The sequence below is a fragment of the Chenopodium quinoa genome, unplaced genomic scaffold (genome assembly GCF_001683475.1).
Source record: "Chenopodium quinoa cultivar QQ74 unplaced genomic scaffold, ASM168347v1, whole genome shotgun sequence".
NCBI lineage: Eukaryota > Viridiplantae > Streptophyta > Magnoliopsida > Caryophyllales > Amaranthaceae > Chenopodium > Chenopodium quinoa.
This window is the reverse complement of record NW_018745024.1, coordinates 7,340,530-7,353,434: the sequence shown is the minus strand read 5'-3', so window position 1 is coordinate 7,353,434 and position 12,905 is coordinate 7,340,530. Positions and strand designations below refer to the sequence as shown.

The 12,905-nt window shown below is 32.5% G+C and overlaps 1 long non-coding RNA gene across 13 annotated transcripts; it reads left to right on the top strand.

Annotated features, from left to right (window-relative positions):
• Window positions 1-1,206: 1,206 nt before the first annotated feature.
• Window positions 1,207-11,237, top strand: LOC110708445. 13 transcript variants are annotated; one of them, XR_002508736.1, is made up of 13 exons: window positions 1,208-1,560; window positions 2,008-2,238; window positions 3,234-3,357; window positions 4,307-4,469; window positions 4,573-4,623; window positions 4,801-4,959; window positions 6,016-6,091; window positions 6,281-6,360; window positions 6,455-6,494; window positions 7,220-7,794; window positions 7,940-8,610; window positions 9,352-9,423; window positions 9,760-11,237. It is a non-coding gene; the product is annotated as an uncharacterized LOC110708445 (long non-coding RNA). The 13 variants fall into 13 exon arrangements; XR_002508737.1 differs by having other exon boundaries at window positions 1,207-1,560; window positions 7,940-9,423; window positions 10,941-11,237; XR_002508734.1 differs by having other exon boundaries at window positions 1,207-1,560; window positions 7,940-9,423.
• The last annotated feature ends 1,668 nt before the right edge of the window (window positions 11,238-12,905 follow it).

Sequence of the window (12,905 nt, the reverse complement as noted above, 5' to 3'; positions counted from 1 at the left end):
AAATTAGAAATTTACAATCGTAACCACTCATTTTTTTAAAAAGATACCTAATATTATTTCCTGATTTATAATTTTAATTATTTTTCCCTATGTTTTACTATGATTTGTTTTCGAGAGTTTGGTGCCAAAACTGGATAATAATTTCTTATAAATATGTCATTAGTCATCGTGATAATTCAAAGAGTTTAATGTGTTATCCTTGTGATTAATCTAATGTCCAACATCTGTTACTGGTCAATAATCTAACTTGTAGAAAATTTTAAGTTTGATGATTAAATTCTGGGAAAATTGATCGTAAAAAAAAATCTAGGTGAATTGACGAACAATGGAAATAACGATGTTTAAATTCACATAATATAGCATGATATTTCAATCCGGATAGGTGAATTTTATACTTATAACATAATTTGTTTACAAAAAAATTGAAATGATGAAGCTAATCTACAAATCAAACTATAAAATATTATATCTATAACATAAAAATAAATAAAATATATTAATAATTTATTGTATAACATAACATTGTATATTCAATAAATTTCTGAAAAAATAAATATTGTCAAGCAAAGGATGAATTTTTTCATAAAATCATCAAAAACATGAAGAACATAACAAGAGAGAGAAGAGAGACAAAATCAAAATTCCAAAAAGCGAAATTTTTTGGCCAAAGATAATATGCGATGAATTAGTCATGAAATATAATTATATAAAAAATAATTACAGAAAAATCTGGAATAAAAAAAAAATTGAATTTGAAGTTAAGAACATGAAAAAGAAGAATAAGTAGAAGAAGAGAGAAAAACAAGACCAAAAAATAATCAGGTAAAAAAAAAAAATGAGAGGATAGAGAAAGGAGTGGCTGAGAATGTTGGGGGTCATTCATTGTACATTGACAACACAAAAATGATTTGAAATTTTTGATTTAAAATTTGAATGAAATGATAGAATATATTTGAGCCCAAACCTTTTACCAATAAAAAATTGCCACATCATTGGTTTATACATGGCCCACATAAACTGAGTTTATGTGTAGCCTTTACCAAGAGTAGAATAGGCATTGTGGGACCGACTAAAACTTTTCTGACATATAAAATGGACAAAAATTTATGAAGATCACTACTACAGTACCACTGGTCTATATTTTGTTCGATTGTTCCTCTTTATATTAATGAAACTCTAGTGCTTTAATGGTATTATTTGTCCACTCAACGGGACATCTTTAAAATGAGACTTGATGTTCCTACATTATCCTTTTAGGACATGATTTTATCTACAATCTTTAAAAAGAGAGAAGATATGCGGAACTGTTCCTTATGAACAGTAGGAGAGTGTCCTTCCGCAATTACCCTCGGCTTGGGATGCTATTCGCGGTCTTGCCACTGAACCTTGACTCTTCCGTTCTTTGTTTTTCCTGATTTTACTCTCATCCTCTTATTTTGTTGTTTGAGAACACTAGAAGCATACTCTCAGTGAGCCTCCTCCATGGAAGCGTACCTCTGAGTTCTCCATTTTTGCGGCTTCTGGTATGTCTATCTATTTTCCGTCGACACCGCTACTGAGGTAAAGATATTTTCTGAACTTTGTGTAATAGTCTCATATCAATTTCACAATTTAGGGTTTATTGTTGCTAAACTACAAACAATATCTATTTTATGCCTTGCTTTAAGGTTTTTTCCCCATCAATTTTTTTTTCCATCAATCTGGCGCAAATTATCCTGCCAATTTGGGAAGAACTTCGAACCAAAGAACAAGAAAAATCCCTTATTTTTAATCCCTCATTTTTAGGGAGAGAAAGAGAGGTAATTAGCTTAGCAAACCTAGGAAAATGGCGATTGCTAATGTTTCATCTTCATTGTTTAAGACTCTTCTTAATCCTAAGAAGAATGTCTTGGCTGCTATGCACAAGAGTTAATATGGTTTGGTTCCTCTTTTTCTCTCCTCTTTTTGGTTGATTTTAACCTAATTATTGTGATTGATTTTGTGTTTTTTGATTTGATTTGATTTTAGGTTTGAGATCGTTATGATCCAATGGAAGTTCATGATATCAGAGAAGCCGTATACGACTATCCTTGAAGCAATCGCAAAAGCCGCCAAAGAAAAAACGCCGGTAATAGCGCTATACATCTATCCTTCATTTTGCGGCGCATATTCAGCACTCTTCGCTCATCCCTTCCACTTTCACCTTCGTCGTCGTTGCCTGTTGCCTTATTCTTTTGTTTTCCTCCGTCCTCCTTTCAGGTCTTTCTCTCACTGAGTTTTTGTTGCCATTTTTTTGTTGATTGTAACAATTATGCAATTTCTTTGATTAAATTATTAATGTTAGCATTGTGTAATTAGCAATTGTCGCTTTGCATTTTTTCGTTGTTTTTTGATTTTGCCATAGATTAATTAGGAGTACTGAATTTGTTCTTTGTTATGCTAGAATGTTGTGTGTCACTGGAAAAATTGTGTTGTGCTCCGTATTTACTTATTTTTTGTTTAAGTTTAATTATGTGTTAATCTTGTTTAGCTGTTGAGAAAATCAGAAACTAATATATGAGAAATGTAATATGAATTTAATTATACAACCTTTGTTTATAGGCCATTTTTTTTTTTGTGATGATTTAAAAATATGTTACTTGAACCATGGCACATGTCCAAGGATCCTACTTGGCTATCTTATGAAGAAAATATGTTAAGTGTCCAAGTGTCTTAGTTTAGGTCTTACCAATGTTGGAGAGTCTAGCGTTGGCACTCGCGTAGGACATTTGGACACTTCATTAGGGCCAAAAAACATTGAGTCCAAGGACCATAGATTGGATATGTCAAAAGTGACTCCATTGTGATTGAAATTCAGATATATATGCAAATGACACAATTCTGTTGTTATAGAATGAGAAATTTTTGAATCAATATTTGCTTGAAATGGCTTGTAGGTTGTTATTTACAATGGATTTATATAGCGATAATTACATTTCAACTTAATTATTGTTATAATTTACTTGCTGGTGGTACAACATTAGTTTTGTTTCCCTCTCCATTTTATGCCTCATTTTGCTGCTAGGTACTGTTACTCATACCACCATTTTCACTTTCTTTTCTTTGATTTTTTTATGGTCTGTGAAAAAAGATTGGACTTTTATCTCTGGGTTCGAACCTTGTGAGTAATTTCTTGCTTTTATGATTTTTTTTTTTTTTTGCAGATGTTTATAATAATTTTTATTTTTCCTGATTTTTTTTATGTGTTTTGGAAGCTATGGGAGCTTTCAACGAATTGAGGAAGCTGGAATTGTTCTTTAAGGATGAGAGCAGGCATGGCTTTTCAGTTTTTGATCTTAACGAACTTGTTCAACATGGTAGCAACGTGTTATCGAGGCTGTAAGTTTTAATCTGCAATCTCAGTTTCATAGTTAATCTGAGTTGGTGAGCTTTGTTTTGACGAATGGTTTGGGGAGTTCGTTCTCTGATGGGTGAACCTTGTCAAGTTCTGCTAATCGATTAATTCAATTGTAGATGCTATTTCCTTTCCTTGGTATACGTTACACATACTATTAGACTAAATGCTAACTGATTAGGGGTTTTGTGGCTGGATAATAAGCCTTAACCTGATGTTTATTTGGGTTTACACTCGTGGTTGGAATTTGGAGTAAGATTTTAGGTGTTCTTAGTTGTTGATGTGCGTCTTTGTTTCTGAATTAGCACCTAAACTGTTCCATTCAACTTATTGATTTGCTTTCAAAGCTAAGTTTTTTTTTTTTTCAATTACGATAGATTCTTTGTTTTCCTTTCCTCTTTCTATCAAAGGCATGAAGGATATTCTCATATTTTGTCAAGCTTCACTTTGAATTTTGGACTTTGACACCTTATTACTGTATATTGTCCTGAGTAAATTTCTTGTTTAATGACCCAAATGAATCTCGAATTAGCTCTTTTCTTGTTTTTTTGAGAGCTAAAGGCGAGACCTTTGAAGAAGTAAGATCCACCCTTTTCATTCTATCATTTTTAATTAATATTAAATTAAATTAAATACAGTAATTAATTAATGGGTGTACATTTTGAGATTATGTAATCTAAAATTAATTACGATTTTTTTTGAAAGGATGGGGTTAGTTCACAAAGACCTAGGTTTTGATTTTATGAAATTGGCAATTACAGGCAGTTAAATGACAACTTAAAATTATGGGTTTTGGGAATTTGGTTGTAATTCCATATTTTCAATTGGCCTTTGACTTTAAACATAAATGTTAATGTTGCTAATTTTGAGATTGATGAATGTATTTATATTTACCTGGTTTTGATCCGGGGACTACTTTATGTGAAATTGCAGATAGTTGGATTGGCAAATGCAATGATGAAACACTGTAAGAGTGTGGAGGGTTTGGGGGATGTTGTGGATATCGTTGGTACCGGTGGTGATGGTGCCAACACCGTGAATATCTCCACCGGTTCCTCTGGTATTGGCCGCCGTTTGTGGTGCAAAAGTAGCCAAGGTAGTTTGATTTTCGACTACTATATTCTTTCTTTCCCTCAACACTACAATTTCTCAATCTCTCTCCTTTGCTCTTCCTCATTGATCCGAGCTTTCTATTGAAGGCTTGCAGCGTGTTCTGAGCTTAATCTCCTCCATTAAAGCAGCTTCTTGAGGTAAGATGTTTTTACTTTTTATAATCATCTAATATCAATTGACAATTTAGGATACAACTTTAATTTTCATACAAATTCACTAATCCTTTTTAAGTTAATCTTTTTAATTAATTTTCACAAATTCGATTGAGAAATCAAGCTATTTCTTGATGAAGGAGTGTTGATGAAACTCTACAGATTTTCGCCCTTTTGATTCAGGCTTTCTTTTTTGTCGAACAAGAAAAAGAGAGAAAATGCGATGATCGGCGGTGGAGGTAATTGTGGCGGCGAAGTTTTCAGCATCAGACTGCTGCCATCTCTGCAACCACTTTTATTATAGATGAAACTTTTAAACTGGTAATGTATTTTCTCTCCCCTTCAAGATGGAAAATTTGCTTGTTTATGTAAAATCAGGCTTTAATTTTTTATAAACAAAAGTTCTAAATGGCAACTTCTTAATTCAGGCATTCTTTTTTGTCATCAAATTGTAAGTTTTGAGTTTTCTTCTTATTTTGTATATAATATTAATGGGTGTTGAATTTCTACTTTAGTTGAGCTTTGTCATTCATGTGAAATGATCTGATATAAAATCATGATTTTTTTTTCTTTCTATTCCCTTAAATTTATTATTCTGGTAGTATGATCTCATATGATAGTATTTGTTAGTTCATTTATGCTTGCATTTTTATAATTGATCATTATCTAATAAAACCCAAAAGGGATTTTTTTTTCTTTTTTCAAAAAATGTGGGTTTCCGATTTAGTTCAGATTGTTTATAATTTAAGGGGTTTTGTCAATTCAATTCAGTTTGTTTTAAAAATGGTTTTATTTTCTGATTTAATTTAATTAGTTCATAATTTTGGGATGGTTTCGATTCAATTTGGTATATGAAACAGGTTTCAGATTAATGTTTCAAATCTCATTGATTTTAGAAACAATATAAATTTCTGGCATCTATGATTTCAAGGGTGCATAGATAAAATGGTTGATACATAATCATGTTTTTCTATTTATTTTTAGCCTGTTGATTGACAAACTTTTACCTATTGTAGTTCCTAGGAGTGTTTCAAGGAATCTTGGAGCTCTCATAAATCATTGCATTCAAAGGAAAATACATCTACTTTACAAACTGATGTTGTTGTGGACAAAAAAAGTGAAAATTGGCTTTATTGCTTACAAAAAGGACAACCTCGGACTTCAAAACTTCCATATTTTGATTGGACAGTGTATCATGTCAACATTACTTTATTGTGGATACATTTCTGATTACAGCCCTTCTTTTTACGTACTTATAATTGTGTATATGTTTAAACTATGATTTACTATTACTATGGTTATGAATGAAAACATGCATCTTGGTGTTGACATCTCATAAATTTGACCTTTACTGAACTGCAACCTTTTCCCATGTAGATCATTAAGGTCGTACCCCTTATCAAGTTACCGTACTATACCAAAGCACATTGAGCTACCTGATTGGGCTATGGATGTAAGTTTTCTCTTTCTATTGTCAACAAGTGTATATCCCCTGAATGTTGGGTTTTAGACAATTACCGGCGATGAGACTATGATGACCCCTTGGAGATACTTGTTTTCCTTTATGCACCAATATATGAGCTCTGATATTTATCAATCTGCAACTTATGAAGTCTTTATGAGATGCTTTCAATACATTTAGGGTATCCCTAAGATTGAGCCTGAGAGCAACCTGCAGCACATTGTCGAGTTATGCTTAATTACTCTGCTCCTCATACTTGGGTAAACTCAGAGACATTAATCGTCCAAAGAATTTTTTTTTTTTTAATTATTATCCTTTTTTGTTTTCTTATTGGCTTCTTATTTTGAAGATTAGAACTCCAGAACTGATATAGAGAATGAGGGAGACTTGCAAGGTAAGTTCATTTTGTTTATTTTGGTTTATATTGCAAGTCCTTAGAATTTTTTTGCTTTTTAAAGAGTGCTCCATATCTGTGAGTGTTTTGTAGTGCTTATAAATATAAACTGAAGTCCCATGAGGTTGTCCTTGTGATGATGCAAACTTGCAAAGCATTTTATCTCCTTTGTTTCATACGAAGTATCTTCTTAGATGGAAGATATGTTTGATACAAGTCTAATTACTAATTTTAAGTGTCAGCTTATGATATCTTATGAAAGCTATAGACTAGAGTGGATTTGGTTCTAAGCAGCTGTATGATTACATGTGTGGGTAACCTTACTGGAGAATGGTAAGTTTACATTACGTTGATCTTAGTGAAACTGCATTAGGTTCACTATTCTAGATCAATTGTGTTGTTAGTGGTTTTACAAGCCTATTTCACGTGACATTTGTATATATAAGCTTACCCTTGAATAATGGTATTCATCCTAGTCTCTTTGTGTATTGTTTACTACCACCTTCCAGTGGGGTGGGGTAAGGGTTTTGGATAGTTGATTGTCTTTGGAATAGTGTAGGACGTTACTATCCTCTCGATTAGCTAGCATTTGTGGACTGAGTGTTCACCTTTGGTAGAAAGTCTTGGCTAGGTCTTGATGTTATCTACAATCAGCTTACCGTGATACTCTCTTGCCCTTTTCCATTTAATTTGCTAAATTGAACTATGACAATCGCTGTCTCCAGATTGCTAGGTAGGTTTTGGATGCGGCTGCGCGTATTATTTGACGATGCATTATAACAAATGAGATTGATCGAGTAGTCCATGAAGGTACTATAGCTGCAGGTTTGTGTTGATTTATGACGGGAATTAAATAAGTTGTACTGTCGTTTGTATACTCCTCCCCCCCTCTTGGCACTGGAAAGAGCAAGTTTCTCATATGTATTTCTGACCTATTCTTTTGAAATCACATGCATTTTTATTTGCTAATTTTCTGTACATCGGGAGATCCAAGGCAGACATTAAAATTAGTTAACTGGATGATGTAAGAGAATTTTGACTTGTGAGTAATTTCACACAATTGAGGAAATGAAGCTGTCACTCTTTCCAGTCCAAATTAGGGGACATCATGTTCCTAACTTTTTCAGATTTTGCATTCAATTCTCCACCTAGATCTTTTTATTAGCTTTTTGAGTTTTCTCAGGACTCCTCTGCCATTCTCTTTTCCTATTCTTGTTTTCTTGTTTGTTCTTCAATTTTGCGCGATTTTCAGTCAGAGATTAGAGAAACAGATAGAGAATTTTATCACTTCTTCTCTAAGGTATGATCATCTTTAATTTAATTTTAAATATTGATATTACTGTTTTTAGCTTGATTTAGGGGTTTTTGAAGGTTTTTTTTTTTTATGAATTATGTTGGGTCTTGAAGATCTGAATTGATCTGATGAATTGGTTTGATTTGTTTAGGTTTTAGGGGGTGGCGTCAAAGAGGATTTTTAACGAGCTATAGGATTTGAAAAAAGATCCTCCAACTTCCTGCAGTGCCGTTCTGCCGGTATACTGTTTTTTATTTTTTTGGTAAGTATTTTTTTATTGGCTTCAATTGTTAAACCATTTCCATAACCACCATTAATTAGAGTGAGACTCGTGAGAGTATTAGGATAAGTTGACTATTATTTGTGAAACTTGAGATGTTAAAAGGGCGAGACACAATTAAAAGGGGTTTTGCAAAAGTCGCTACTTCTTTGTTAAGATTGGATAAGGTAGGGATAACACTCTCTTTGCCATAATTGTTAGAAAAAGACCTTATAAGTATTAAGGTTTTAGCATAGAATCATAGGTATACATATATTCGGGATATGTTGAGCTCTTTATATAAATGAATGACTAATTGAATGCTTAATGTGTTTTTTTTTCCCCTTATGCCTCTTCATTATCTTTCTGTGTTTGTGAAGCTCTCATTTTTCTGAGTTGCAGCAATTCATGCTAAAATTAATTTGTGAAAGAATGAAACGGAAAGCAGATAGTTTCTGTTGCTTTAGTCTCATTTTTCCAACAATTCATATGGTCAAACTTGAGGGAAGAGACAACTCAGATCGAGAGTAATTGAGGCTGTTAAAGCCACCGAGAAATGTCAGGTAAAGTAATTTTTAAGCAAGTGTTTTGTTCTTGTATGTTCTTGTAGATTGGCAAAGGCCATGGGTATTAACATCAGTTTAACAACTAATCTACAAGAACATACAATAAAATCAAAATTTAGGTGGGGGTAAACAAGAACCTTTAATTTGAAAATTTTGGAACATTAATTATGTTTAATTGTGGAAGGGAAACCAATCTCTCTGATTGGTATTAAACTCATAAGAAAGAAAAACTTAAATAGTGTTGTGCATATAGATTTGAAATCATCTTACCTACAATGTGAGTTATTAGCTTCCGTTCAAAGCAAAATGGTGAGTATTTTCTCCAAGTTTTTTAGCAGCAAATCTGGGCACCAAAGAACTCAAAGTCCAATTGTGAATGAAATTAGTTTTCTGGGGTTGCATGATTTTCTAAAATTAGGAACTATTTGACTATGAATTCTGTATGAAAACTTGGTGTGGAAGTACACCTGATATGATTTGAAGAGGCGAACTATCTATTTTAATTTTCTGTTGTGGTCAGATGATTGTGTTATTTGTTTTACTGTTTTGTTTGACTATCAAAAGTTGATTTTGTGGGATTTCCTTACTGTGTTTGAATTGGTCAGATTTTGAATGTTTCTTTATGACCTGACTTTCTTATTAACTTCCTTAGATCTGCGTGTGAATTGGGTAGTTAAATTTTGTTGATTTTGGGAAATATATCATACTTTTCATCTGGATTTTTTTCATTTTTACAAGGTTCATTGTTGACGTGATTGGTCTGTTTGCTTGGTTTCTGTGCTCTTGAGTTTCCTGGAGAAACATTACCAGGTTAAGTCATGTATCTTTTCATCTTTGTAGATCATTGAGTCTTATAATATCCGAAATTGTGTCCAAAATCTTTGTTGGCTGTCATTAATTATGATTAGAACCCGTTTTTGGTGTTTAGTCTATGAATGCTGTTTTTGTGTTAATGTTTTTTTTTTTTTATCTTTTCAAAAGAGTTTATGGTTCTTGATTTAGGCTTTTGGTAAAGGTCGTTATTATCGTTTTAGAATATTAGAGTTTCTGGTTATCTGGAAGTTATAGATTAATTTGTACATTTGTGTCAAAAGTTGTTTATGTATTTTTCCAATTTGATTTCTTAATTGTAACCTTTTTGTACAGTTGTGAAGATAAGACCACTTATGAAATATTGGGCATATTTACTAAATTTTGAAAGATTTACCAAGTGGATTTGTAGATTAATATTGGGCATATTTACTAAATTATGAAAGATTTACCAAGTGGATTTGTAGATTAAATTTGTTCGTTTCATCTCATCTTTTGACAAAATGCTGCTTGTTTATGATATTAATGCTTTTTATTTGTAGCCACTATACTAATACAAAACATTATTAACTGAGTATGTTTTGTTTATTAGTCGAGTCGGTGAATCTTGGTGAATGGTGGTAGTTAATTTGTATTGTTTTGTATTATTATAATGGGTGCATCTATAATGATAGTATTGGTATGTTTAGGTATGAATAGGCTAAACCTTAGAAATTGCTTGTTGAATATGAAGAAACTTGTAGAATTAGATAGTTTGATTAGAAGAATCTATGAAATTAGGGAATCTCATTGTTCTCTTGAGCAATTAAGCATTAGTCCTACGAGTATGAATTAGACAAGGACTGATCATTTGGTTCGATGTCTCATTGTCCGGCAATAATTGAGCTATGTGATTACAAGAGCTGAAGCAATGGTTGCTGTTTTTTAGGCCACTTCTTCATATGATTTGTTCAAGTAGGTCCTTTGAGATCTCAATAGCATATATACTTGTAGATTTCATCATTGGATCACTACTATAAATTTTGTTTAAACAGTGAACTCTAGACTCTGCCATAGGTTATAGTCATCAAGGCGCACTGATGGTGGTGTTCATATTGTGTATTTTCTGGTGTGGATAAGTTGTTGGCTTTAGGCTTATAGTAGATCAACAGAAGTAGGATGGTAGCTTGAGCTTGAGCTTGCAGCATAGCTACATGGAGATATTTCATCTTACTTGAAGGGAGAACTGGAAGAATGAGAGAATGACAGTGCTATATGATCTTAGTCAATATAGAAGTAAAGGTTATACAGAATTATAGAGTACAATTTCCTTCAACCTTTTTTTCCTTTTTATGGTGCTTTCTTTCTACCGTGCTAAAATAAGTAGTATTGCATTTGTTTACTTGATTTTTACCTTTATAATTCTAGAATCCCGTGGCTAGCTGAAAATTTAGTAATTCATTCCTTCCATTTTACGACGTTCTTGTTACCAGTAGAAAGAGATCATTTTTTGCTTTTGTCTGTTCATATCATTTCAGAAGAGGAAGGGAAAGATTTATCGAGTTCAAAATCAGTATGCCAAGCTGCTGCTGCTAGAGGACGTGAGCAGTCATTCCAGGATAAGCTCTTGAAAGAGAAAAATGAATCCTAGGAGCAACCAGAGAAACCAATACAACAGTGCAATAAACTTAGGTGAATTTAGGGATTAAAATAAAAAAAAAAATTTGAATTTTTGTTTTGACTTGGTTGAGATGACTTAATTTGTAATTGAAAATCAAAAATAGATGAGAAATTTTTACAAGGTATAAAATAACCTTGATACTATTGAAACTGTAGCTTTTTTTTGGTGGTTGAGGTTGCACTTTAGGTTAAGCTCAAAAAGGAAGAAATCATGCTTTAGAAGTTTGGAAAATGTGAGACAAATGTTAGGGGAATTTTTTACAAGGCTCATCAATCAGCTCCTTGTTGCTCTTTAATGAGCTTGGCAACATTGTCCATGTATAGTGATAAAAAAATATCTTTCTAAGTATCATGTCAATGTAAAAAGGAAGTGTTTGGTTGCAAGCTTATATATCTATAATCCTGTGGTTATTTGTTGTGTTCTTTACTAATTTTTTTATTTGGAAATACAATTAAATAGGTTATTATTGTAGAGTTTTGAGTTTAATAGCCATTCGTGGCAAGGGATTTTGTGATTATTATTATCGAGATCGAGAGAGAGCTCACTAAAATGCCCACGTAAGCTAATTACATTTTCTTAAGCTAATAAGAAATACGGAGTATCATTTGAGAGAGAGATATATATATATCAATTACAAAAAAATCACTTGAGCAAGGGAAAGAAAGAGAGACCATTTAAGAAAGATCTCTTAACAAAAAGAGAGGAATCGCTTGAGAAAGACCACTTATGAAAATAAGAAAAATTATCTTAGGACCACGCAAGAAGTATCACTTAAAAAGAAAGATCACTCGATCAAGAAGAAAGAAAGATCACATAATTAGGGCAATTAGCTTAGGAGAGAGACATGTAGTGAATGAGAGACTGAATGTAAATGATCACTTAAGAAAGGGTAATTAGATTAGGAAAAAAGGGTGACTAAAATGTGTGAGAGAGAGAGGCCATAATAGAAATGTCACTTAGCAAAAAGAGGCCAATTTAAAAAAATCATATAAAAAATCAAGGCAATTAGCTCAGAAGAGAGGGATGGGAGGAAGAGAGATAGAGAGAGACCATTAAGAACGATCATCTAAGAAAAGCAAGGCAATTAGCTAAAACAACAATTAACTTAGAAAAATGTTTACTGAAATGGGAGGGGAGAGACCACTAAAGCAAGATCAATTAAGGAAATCAAGTTAATAATTAGGTTAGGAAAACATTATTAAGAGAGAGATAGACCACTTTAAAAAGATCACTTAGAAAACGAAAGATCACTTTAGAAGAAAGATCACTTAAGAAAAAAATGAAAGATCACCTAAGAAAATCAAGAATCCATTTAAGAAAGATCGCTTAATAAAATTAGGTAGTAAAATTAGAGCAATTAGCTTAGGAGAGAAAATCAGGACAACTTTCTTAGGATAGGAAAAGAGTGAGAGAGAGACCACTTAAAAGATATCACTAAGGAAAATCAAGAAACCAATTAAGAAAGATCACTTACAAAGATCAAGCGAACATTTAAGAAAGATCACTTAGGAGAATCAAGACAATTAGCTTGGGGGGGGGGGAGAGAGACCACTTAACATAAATCACTTAAGAAAATGAGGCAAAATAGCTAAAGAGAGTTAGACCAATTAAGAAAGATCGATTAAGAAAATCAAAGCAAATAGCTAAGGAGAGGTAGATCAATTAAGAAGAAAATCAAGGCAATTAGCTTAGGAGAGAAAGAGAGACTCCACTTATGAAAAATCACTAAATAAAATCATAAAAATTAGCTTGGGAAAAAGGCTTACTGAAATGCGACAAAGAGAGATAGAGATCACTTACAAAAATCATGGAAATTAGATTA